Here is a 12108-nt window from a genome sequence, read left to right as displayed (position 1 = left end):
CTCCCGGCTTTGCCTGCTTCTACGAGGATGCTCCCATTCCCACCCACCAACTCCAACCTCAATATCCTGGCATTACCCTACACTAGGGAAACAGGTCTTCATAGAACTGAGGGCTTTTCTTCCTATTGATGCTAGACAATGCCATCCTCTACTACATATGTGGCTGGAGTCATGTATCCCTCCATGTGTACCATTGGTTGGTGGTTTAGTCCCTGGGAGCTCTGGTAGGGACTGGTTGGTTGATATTGTTGTTTTTCCTATGGGGTTGCAAATCCCTTCAGCTCCTTCAGTCTTTTCTCTAACTCCTCCATTGGGAACCCCTTGTTCAGTCCAATGGTTAGCTGCAAGCATCCACATCTGTGTCAGTACGGCTCTGGCAGAGCCTCTCAGGAGACATCCATATCTGACTCCTGTCGGCAAGCACTTCTTGGCTTCAGCAACAATGACTGGGTTTGCTTTTTTAGGCAGAATTTCACTATCCCTACAGAGCCTGGAAGTTGGTATTTACACAAGATACGCCTTGAACTCAGAGATCTACTTGTTTCTGCCTCTTCAGTGCTGGCTTTAAAGTCATGCACCATCACACCAAGAGTAAAGTTTTTAATTAAATTTTAATTAGTTTGAGTTTATTCATGAGTAGTGTATCCCATTACTTCCACTTCCTCCTACTCCCATATCCCTGTCCACTCTCAAATTCATAACATCTCTAGTTATTATGATTACACACACACACACACACACACACACACACACACACACACACACACCACAACCTACTATTGCTAATATGTGCTAGTTCTGAGCACTTGGGATTGGCTAATCTATCAGGAACCTCATCCCTGGGGAAAACCTATTCTTCCTTCACATCAGTCAATGATTGGCTTTAGCTCTTCATAGGAGTGGGTTCTTCTGGAATTTACCTAGTCAATGTTGATATGTCAACATTGTCATTATGCAGGTTTTTTTAAGCAACTATATACTTATTTCATCAGTGCAGCATTACTATCATATCTAGAAAACACAGTCCATAGCAGCAGGAGTTCTGTTCCACTTCAATGGTTTTCCCTGAGTTTTACGTATAGGGGTTGTTTTGTAAATGCATCATTTGGGACTAAGCATCCATGCCATGGTTCTTAATCTGCATTTTGAGCACTTGCAGATCTCTGTAATAGTCTCTGCATGTTGCAAAAGGATGCTTCTTTGATGAGTGAGTTATACTTACTAGAAGGTATAAGGATAAGTCAACTACTTTGCCATTATTATTAATATGCCAATAATACTTTAAAAGTTCTGAGCCACATGCATGAGTAGATGGGCAACACTAGTTGGACACAGGGCTGTTGAATTTAAAAAGAGGATGTAACATAAAGGTTGGCACAAGATGGAAAAGAGTGTGAAAACTAGGGAGAAGTTAGAGGGAGGTGTCGCTGATCTGGAGGTGGTGAGACCTGGGAGAATCGAGTTGATAAATGAGGTGAACTAAGGACTCATGTGTCAAGCATCAGGCAATTTATATTCTGAGGGTGAAGAGAAATCACATGAGTAAAATCCTTGAGTTCAAGTTGTATACAACCACCAAGATAAGCCACATGTGTCAAAAACATGGTCTTCCAGAAAGGCATATAAAGGATGCTTTTACCATTAAATTGAATAACAGCAAGCAGTAAGGAGTAATCAGAAGTCAACCCACTTCTGATACACATACCCGGGAGGAGCATGAAAACACAGTCTAAGAACAATTCTGTGTTTTCAGGAAACTGAGATCATAGGACTATTTACTTTCTTCTCACAAGCACTCAGAATTCTCACGCAAATTCATTCCTGGACCATGTTCCAACAGGGCCATAGCAGTAGAAGGATATGATCAAAATGAATTATTTAAGTCTATGGGGTTTTCAAAGAATAAAAAATGTTTTGCAAATGTTGAACATTTTAGACCCATACAATAATAGGGCTACCTACACCGCCGCCACCTCAATTGTCAAAAGAAGCTAGACCAGCATGGGGGTAGAATTAGCAGACTTTATAAGACTGATAGTAGCCAAGAATGGTGAGTATGAGGAAAAATACTCATATATCAGTATATAAATTGGCAAGATCTTTTCCTATGAGGGGTAGCTTGTCAATACCTACCAGGACATTAAGTGCACATAGCTTGTTTTCCAGCTCATAGTTGGAATTTCTCATAGTTGGTTTACCTAGCTTATAAAACGTTCTGTAAGTGTATGTGTTAAAGCTACAGAATTGAAGATGTCTTATGGATCTTATAGATTATGGTAGATAGATGTATAGTGATGTCTGGAAAACTGCCTAAATAAGTATCTGGAATGAAGAAAGGAATATCCTCTGGAAAGGTGAAAATATGAATGTCTAATACATAGTTATTAGAATTGAGGTTGATAAAGCTATGAGCTATGGTTCCCGATAAAGGATTGTGAATGTCCTCTTTTAATGGAACCTTGGGGTATTCATGATAGTCCTTTGTGGCCTTCCCATTCTTAGTAGTCAGTAGTAGTAGTAAGCCATAGTGAACAAGATCAAGGATACACATATACACATAAAAATAAAATATTGAAAGAACATATTGACAAAAAATTTGCCAAAACATTTGTTCAAACCATATCTCAAATCATCTGTTATAAAAGCAAAACTGTACTCATTTAACTCAGAGCAGCTGTAGATGTCTGCTCACCATCAATCCAGTCTACTATGGACAGCGAATATGCTCATTAGTCCTGGAGACCTAACTGAAGAGCTGTTGAAAGTTGATATCTTTAGGGAAGGAAAAGACAGATTTTTCTTTTTTAAGAGTATGGTTGTTGGTAGGCCAACCACATCTTGGTGGATAGCTCAATTCCCATGAGTATATGGACAACAGAAATTGGAACTGGTAGATTATTAAGAAAAAAATGATATGAAGTTAAGAGGCAGTAAAGAGGTAGGAGTAGATCTGGGGGTAGTTATAGGGGGAGTGGCCAGTGAATATGATCAAATTACATTATGTGAAATTCTTAAAGAATTAAAACTACTTTTAAATAAGTAAAATTTGTGAAAATGAAAAGATGGAGGAATTTTTTTATTTTCATAACATTTTAACATTTAATAGAAACTATATACAATAATTTCACTATATCTTACATGAAGGAGTCACCACAGAAATTTACATAAATTAAAAGCAAGAATAATTAAGGAGAGCCCAGACCTGTGACCTGCTTTTCTCAGTCAATTCACTAGGAATGGGGGTTTATATTGCCCAATTATGTGGAGCAGAGGAAAGGCTTAAATACAGGCTTTAGATATGGCTACAGATACTAAGAGCCAACACCTGAAGAGCACCGTTCTTCACCACAACCAACCCAGCCTAGACATCAACGTGGATCTCTGTCCACGGCTCAGAAGTCCCATTATAAAAGCCTCTTTCCCAGGCAGTCTCCAATAGGCACTGCATCACAAAGGCAGGGATCACCTCACACTCTTCCTCGCAAAAAAATCCCAAAACTTAAATACTAACTTGTCATCCACGCAGACTTGGGTTATGTTAGTCTACAGCACTCTCAAGCCCCGAAGGAAACAACGTGGTCTGAGCTGTCCCTGTTCAGTGAGAGATGATCAGAGATACACTTGTCTGAAGAATGGAGAGTTCAAATCCAAAGGCGGTGAACAATCTCAGAATGAACTGTCAACTGATAAAAGTGGGCTCTGGTTTTCCATTTGCAGTAGCCAATCCACGCTGAGGGAATGATGCACAGGTTTTTCTCTACATTATGACGTCCCTGGGATCTGCACCCATCCCCAGCCACCTGTATCTCTCCTGAGCCTCCGGCAATTTCTGTGACGGAATGATCATCTAGAGTTAGGGAGGGATCAAAGAGCAAGGGTGATGGAGGGCATGGCATGCCATCACCTAAGACACCAAGTCATCAATGAACTCCAGTGGTAAACTTTGAGTGGGCTGAAGCTCGACAGCACTCAAGTACAGATCAATGGGGCCTGCTTCCAGATCGTCTGGCACAGACAGTACCTGCTCGGGCTTATACATCTGAGGAGGCAACTGGAAGTGCAATGGACAGCAGGGGTCCTCAGAAAGGTTAACAGGAACTGGCTTGTTGCAGGGTACCTCTTCAGATCCCTGGCAGCATTTGAAGAGAACCTGATTTGTATCCTGACAGATATGGGTAAGACAGTGTCCGGTCTTTGGAAGAGACTGATTGGAGCAGTGAACATCATCCACAAAGGCTAAGCACCTCTGACTGGAACGAGTGGTATGAGCCTGTTGAGCAGCCCCCTCTGTGGCCAGCATTCTGCGTTCCTTCAGCTGCCTGTGTAGTAAGGCTTCTACTCCATAGCGTTGGTGGTATCGCCTGAGACATTTTAGTCGCTTTAAATTCTCTCTCTCTTTGGCCCAAAGTCCCTGGGGGCCAGTCAGGAGACTACTACCTAAAGCTTCGTGTTCCACTTTCCGATTATGTAAGTAACGGCGCTTCTTCTCTTTGAGCAGGTGCTGTAGTCGTTTAAACTGATCAATGTACAAAGACTGCAAACGTATCAGCTTTTCTCTCATAATACGAGCCACCTCCTCAGCTGTATAGACACCTGCATGTCCAGTATCAGGCTCGCCTCACTTCGGCTACTCTCTGGGGTCTGCGAGCCCAGCTCTGTTTTAGCATATGAGCTCAACTGGCACAAGAGGGTTTCACCCATAGGGCCTGGGTTACTCTTCTTCACTTGAGCATGAAGTGCTAGGGCATTCCTTCGAGCATGTTCAGCACAGAAAGACACCCCATCTTTCTTCTCGGGTTTTGGGGCAGCACTGGGGCATCTTTTCCCATTCTTTGTCGAAATGTAACTACATTGTTTGAAGGGTGCATTCTTGTCTTCAAGAATATGCTTAAGGCAAAACTCCTGCCCCTCCAGACGCGGCTGAGAGCACGGGCGGTGAGTGAACGAACAAGAGATCTGGGCACTGGGGTGATACTCCCCAGATTCGTTGGCAAGACATGAATCCGAATCCTGTTCATACCAAAACCGTATCACCCCAGATTCGTTGGCAAGACATGAATCCGAATCCTGTTCATACCAAAACCGTTGGCCGAGTCTCCACAGCAGCTGACCGGAAGCGCGGCGCCTGTCCCATGCGGCACCACTGCAAGGGCGCGCCCCACCCTCACGCCTCAGCCCGCCGCCTTTGTCCCTAGCCACCTCAGAGCTTACAGCCCAGGCCCGAGCGCCTACGCGGTCATCTTGCGAGCGCCATCTTGTCCTATGGCTCCAGGCACGAGAGAACCTGGCTCCCGAAAGCCCAACAATCAGAATGACTCTGATGCTGCAGGAGACGACATACCGCGCTGAGTTGATAGAAAGGGTGAGCAGCAGCCTAACGGCAAAGGAGAAGAGCCCGGCACGGCGCCATCTTGATGGAGGAAATTTTAACAGACAAAATATCTCACTTTTGTATTTGGGGAAACTGAGGATCTAAGACTTTGAAGTCAAATCTGAATTTGAATCCTGATGTCACTTGTTCACTGTAACCCTTAGCAAATCCTCTCAGTCTCTGGCTTTCAGTTTCCTTGTATGTCGCATGGGAATCATGATAGCACTTGCTGCGGATGATTTTTGTATGGTTGGATCAGTGAGAAATCCCTGGGAAAAACACAGTAAAGTTCCTGGTACATAAAAAGACACTTTGGTGAAAGTTAGCATTGGTGTCCTATGAATTAAGACAGAGCCAACTTTAGACTCATGTTTCCTAATTACCAGGTCACTGTTTGCTCTAAAAGGGCTACACCAGCATTTGTGCTAGAGAATTGACAGTGAATCAAGCATATATTTCTAGTTACCTGATTTTAGTGGTTTATTTTAATTTGCTTGTTAAAAAGCGATAACTATAAGATTCCAGGACAAGAGGCAGTAAGTATAAATATGCAGATTCTCCTTTGAAGTAAGTGGTATTGCACAGTCTCCACATTATATTTTAAGAAGTAAATGCTATTAAAAACAAAAAAAAATTGGCTGTGTGACAAAATTAGCAGATGTGTGAAATTCAAACTCGTACTGTGAAAAGGTATTTGTTACACATTCCATGATTATGCATATTTACAGAATTTTCCCCCTCCAGCGAACAGTAACTGATGTTATACAGGTTAAAACACATGGAAGTCCCTAAGTGTCTTTGGCAATTGATACTTCAGACGTAACTAGGAGGAGATCCACGGAAATTTGAATGATAAGCGCCGTTTGTGTTATAATTTGAACAGACAAGAAATACTGGGGTAAAAATTCTATGTATCAAAAATGTGTCATGTGCTACTTTTCATGGTGCTTCCTAGATGGTAAGCTGTGTCAAGATGAAGCTGAGTATCTCCTTCCCATCCAGCAGCTGTCAGAAGCTCCTTGACATGGACAGTGAACACAAATGGACAGTGAATAGCTGCAGTTCTTGGGTGCTCTGGGTGAAGAGCAGAAAGGTAATGTGGTCCAAATTGGTGATAATAGCAAAGTTTTCCCATGACACAAGGCATCTTGCCCCCTGACATAATGGACCTACTATTAAATAAGAATCATTCTATTATATACAAGAGAAGTGGAGTAAGAGCATGCAAGTCAGTTCATGGATGCACTGTAGATGGCAATCTGAGTGTCCTCGAATTGGTTATTGTAAAACAAGGGGGAGGAGGGGGTGGCTTGTGGAGAGAAGTTGAATGCTGACCAACAGATACTGTGCCTTGCCTCACAGAGCTATCAGAATCTAAAAGCTTTTCAAGCTCTCTAAAGAAATAATATCTGTAATTATGTTATCAGAAAGCCCTTAATGTTAGAAGTCAAGAAGCCCAAGCATCTAAGATTCAACATCTTGTTACTCCATGTGCCCTCCTGAAACAGGAACACTGAGGTACTGCTCTAAAAGAAGTCCTAAGAGAAACAAAGAGGAGTCTGTAGAATATGCTGGAAGTTGAGCCAAAAAAGAATTAAGAATTAAGGAAGCCAAATAAAAATGCCAGGAGCAAATTGCTTCTATTTATTCTATTTATGTGACTATTTCAAGCAATTATTAAGTCAACCTCTCGTAGATACCTGTTCATACATATATCTGAGAAATTCTTTAAGGTCAAATGCTGGATATATATATATATATATATATATATGTATATATATATCTATAGATATAGATATATATATATAGATATATATTAGATTTTTGATACAAAAATACTTCCAAAAGACTGATTTGTACTTATTAAAAACTAGATGGTATTATTATTTCAGGCTTTATATATCAATCTGATATATGATGAATCAAAGTTTTATCATACTTTTTAGCTTTCATCTCCCTATTTCATACAAATTTAGACATGCGTTTACTGGTAATTTTGACAGTTCCTTGGAGTCTCATTTAAAGTTTGACTACTATTATGACTAAGTACTTTTTTATACTCAACATGTTACACTTCTATTATGTTTATTGCAGATAGAGTTTCCTGTATGACTTTTAACTTGTTTGTGGTGTGGTTTTATTTTCCCCAAGATTTTTATTTTGATATAGGCAAGCTGTTTACTATTTTCCTTTATAGCTTTTCAACTTTGCATATTGTTTTGGAAAGTCATCCCCACTCAATACCATGAAGATAATCTATATGTTTTCCCAGTGTCGTTTAGGTTTTGTCTTGAATGCCTAATTCTTCGAACTTCCTGAAATTTACTTGTAAGTATTATATAAGATCTAAAATTATCATAGCCTTTTTTTAAAGATTTGAGACAGAGTCTCACTGTGCGTCCCTGGCTGACCTGGAATTCACTGTGTAGACCAAGTTGAACTCAAACTCACAGAGATTTGTTAGTCTCTGCCTCCTGAATGCTGAGATGAAAAGCTATCATAAATTTTTCTCTATGTATGTTATACTTCCCCAATTTTTAAACTAATTTCCACAGCAATCTGAAGCACTGCCATTATCAAATATCTAATGCCTTTATGTCCACTGTTTCTGGACTTTGTATTCAATGTTAGTATATGTTTTTTCATTATACACTTAAAATATTTTCATTATTATGACTTTTATAACATAGTTTGAAACCTGGGGTCAGCCACTTCACTTTTTTCTTCAAAGTTGTTTCTGACATTCATTTTCTCTTTTAGCTTTTATTCTTCTCTCATACAATTATATCTTGCTGCAGATTTCTCTCCCTACACTCCTCCCAGTCCCTCCTCCAACTTACTCTCTCCACCAGATCAATTTCTCTTCTGTTTCCAAACAGCCTAACAAGATACAATAAGATTGGGCATAAATCCTCATATCACCCTGGATGTGGCAACCCAGCAAGAAGAAAAATGCCTCAAGGGTAGGCAAAAGAGTCAGAAATCCCCCCACACCCGGCACACACACATACTATCGGGAGTCCCACAAGAACATCAAGCTACTCAACCATAAGGTATATACAGAAGGCAAAGTGCAGTCCCATACAGGGTCCATGTTTGTCATTTCAGTTTCTATGAGTTGTTATGAGGACTACTTAGCTGATTTTTGTGGGTTGTGTTCTCCTAGTATCTTTGACCCCTTCTGGTTTCTACAATTCTTCCTTCCCACTCTTTTGCAGGGTTCCTCTCACTCCACCTAGTGTTTGGCAGGGCTTTCTGCATCTGTATCTATCAGTTGCCGGGTGAAACCTCTCTGATGACAACTATGCTTGGCACTGTATAACAGAACATCATTAAGGATAATTTTCATTGATTTTTTTTGCTACTCATGTTGTTTCTATCCTATGTTTCTGGGCTATCCAGCCTCTGGTTCCTGACCATCCAGGCAGCTCAGGAATAGGTTCCCTCTTGTGACATGGGCATCAAGTTAAACCAGTGAAGTTGACCACACGCACAAGTTCTGGGACATACCCACAAGTTCAGGGCCACCATTGCCCTGGCTCATTACTGGCAGGACAGATTGTAGGTCAAAGGTTTTGAGGTTGGGTTGATGTTCTAGTCTCACTGTTAGGAGCTTTGCCTTAAAGAAGATGGCTGATTTGGGCTCTGTATCTCCCATTACTAAAAGACTTTGCTCTGTCATTCTAGTGGATTCCAGAGAGTTTCCATTGTACTAGGTTTTTACATCACACCTCAAATGCTGCCTAATTCCAGTCATCTCTCCCACTACTCTCTCCTTTCATCTGTTCCATGCAGCCCTGCCTGGTCCTTCCTGTTCCTATCCATACCCACCTACCTACAGTTAAACTTGGAAATCTATTCTATTTCCCCTCCCCAGGAAGATCCATGCCTCCATTCTTAAGCCCTCCTTGTTACTTAGACTCTCAAGGCCTGTGAAGTGTAGTACAATTGTTCTTTACTTAATAGCTAATGACTATCTATTAGTTGAGTACATAGCATGTGTTTTTTCCCCCTTGGTCTTGGTTACATCACTCAGAGTGGACCATCTTTTCCAGTTCCATCAGTTTGCCTGCAAATTTCATGATGTCATTGTTTTTAATAGCTAAATAGTATTCCATTGTGTAAATGCACCAACTTTTCTGTATCCATTCTTTGGTTGAGGAACATTTCCAGTTTCTGACTATTATGAATAAAGTTATTATGAACAGAGTTGAGCAAACGTCCTTCTGGAAGGATGGAGCATCCTTTGGGTATATGTCCAAGAGTGGTATAACTGGCTCTTGAGGTAAATTGTTTCTCAATTTTTCGAGGAACCGCCACATTGATTTCCATAGCGACTGTACTAATTTGTACTCCTACCAGCAATGGGAGTGTGTGCCTCTTCCTCCACATCCTTACCAGTGTGAGCTGTAGCTTGTGTTTTTGATCTTAGCCATTCTGACAGGTAGGTGTGAGATGAAATCTCAAAGTCATTTTGATATGCATTTCTCTGGTGGCTATGGATATAAGAACATTTAAAGTCTTTCTCAGCCACTTGAGATTTCTCTTGAGAAGTATCTGTTTAGATCTGTACCTTATTTTAATAAGATTACTTGGTTTATTGGTGTCTAGTTTCATGAGTTGTTATATATTTGGATATTAGGTCTCTGTTAGATATGGGGTTGGTGAGATTCTTTTCCTATTCTGAGGCTATTGTTTTGTTTTATTGATGGTGTCCTTTGCCTTACTGAACCTTCCCAGTTTCATGAGGTCCCATTTATTGTCAATCATAGTGCTGGAGTTATTGGTGTTCTATTCAGGAACTTGACTCCTAGGTCATTGTGTTTAAAGCCATTCTGCACTTTCTCTTCTATTAGATTCAGTATATGTTGAGTTTTTTTATCCATTTGGACTTGAGTGTTGTACACAGTGATAAATATGTATCAGTTTGCATTATTTTTCAGCCATTTTTGATGGTTTGTTTTGTAATATATGTTAAAGATCAACTTGTCAAACTGCATACATCATGTACAAAATTCCTTGTGATTTTCCAGGAAAACTAACAGTGTCAACTAATTTTGACCTGATCTGGATCTAATCTTCACCTAATCCTGAAGATACTTGATACACCATGGTGGAGGAATATTGGGGGTTTGCCCTCTCAGAGTCAAAGAGGAAGGGGAGGGGAAGGGGAAGTTGAGCAGCATTTGGGATGTAAATAAACAAAAGATAGAAATATAAATAAATAAATAAAATTCCTTGTGATTTTTAATTGAAATCTCACCTACTTGTATCCTAATTTCTTATCCATGAACATGGAATATCATATTTTTTATTGAGATTTCTATTAGGTTTCTTAAACATGTCTTTTTTAAATTTTAGTTTGGTTGTTTTGTTTTGTCTTGTTTGTTTGGTTTTCTTTATGTTCAAGGATTGATAATATCCATCAAATGCCTATGTTCAGCTCTACATTTCCGATGCTCTTTTGAAAATAAATTAGAATGGTTAGGTAGTTAGGAGCCAATTTTTCTCTTCTATTCATTTTACCCTTTCCTAACTGTTTACATGTTCCAAATGTCCTTACCACAAAATCAAAACTTAACAGGAATCATGAGTCATGACACTGTTGTGGGAGGAAACGTTCATGAACCCCCAAAAGACCATCTGAGGAGCCAATGTAATCACATTAGGGTTTCTTTGTTCAATTTCGAGCTTGGGCTCCCTGCCAACTCTGACACAGCCGGAAGGTGGAGCCTTGGGCCTAGTTTTAGAGAAGCATTTATAGAGGCAAGAAGGAGGTACCTAGACTGGTATACTTCTGATTGGTGGGGGAGGGGCATTAAGGCCTTTAATATAATTGACTGTTGCTGGGAGCCAAACAAACTTATTTTCCTCCTGATTGGTTGTTGTTAGGAAGGGAAGTGGCAGGGTTGGGCTTGTAACCTGGCAGTACAGATTTGTTGGGGAATAACCTGGAAACTGGTGCTAGACACCTGGAAACTGGTGCTAAGTACTGGCCTGTTAGTTCATTTGAGTTCAACTTTAGAACTTAGGTTCTCTAAAATGGAGTCTGAACCCAAAAGATTTGGTCTCTCAACACAGAGTTGAGTTAAAAGCTATGACTTAAAGCCAAAACACTGATACTAACTCTAAGTAGAACAAGATATCAATCCATATTGTGTTATCATGTGGAGAGTTCAGAGGTTATATGTTCACTACAACATACTGTAACATTGCATTTGTTTAAAAAGTATTGACCATGTTTGATTTATTAATCAGTTTTGTTATATTTCATTATAACTTGTGGTTATACAAGACCAAAACAATATTTCTGTGTTGCTCTTCCTAATGTAATACCCTTGATAAACTTCCATATTAATATTTGTTCAAGATAATTATAAAATCCACAATTGGTGATATCTTTATATCTTTGTTTTCAATCCTAGGCCTTTTATTGATTTTTAGTTTTTCTTACTGATATTCCTAGGACTGCTAAGGCAGAAGGACTAATAACTGAGATTGTGGTACCAAGACAGTTTCATTGTTTCCTTGCTATGCAAAACAATAAATGAACCCATTCTATCACTGGGTTCATTTTATTTTTATTACAAATTATTTTAGACACACTTTTCCTTACAAATTGTTGAGAATTTTGGCCAGAGTGCTTTTTTTTTGTTCCCTGTATATGTTTACTGATTTTAGATTATGGGTGATGTATTGATTAAATTTAGTTCATTCATCTGTTGATATGGTAAAGA

At 39.8% G+C, this 12108-nt stretch overlaps 1 pseudogene; it reads right to left on the bottom strand.

The window, feature by feature from the left end:
* Positions 1–3599: 3599 nt before the first annotated feature.
* Positions 3600–5018, bottom strand: LOC147998286 (KAT8 regulatory NSL complex subunit 2 pseudogene; annotated as a pseudogene).
* Between the last annotated feature and the right edge of the window lie 7090 nt (positions 5019–12108).

This window comes from Rattus norvegicus, chromosome X, assembly GCF_021556685.1.
Source record: "Rattus norvegicus strain SHRSP/BbbUtx chromosome X, alternate assembly SHRSP_T2T, whole genome shotgun sequence".
Classification (NCBI taxonomy): domain Eukaryota; kingdom Metazoa; phylum Chordata; class Mammalia; order Rodentia; family Muridae; genus Rattus; species Rattus norvegicus.
Note: the sequence above shows the minus strand (reverse complement) of the source record. Positions and strands in the feature narration are given on the sequence as shown.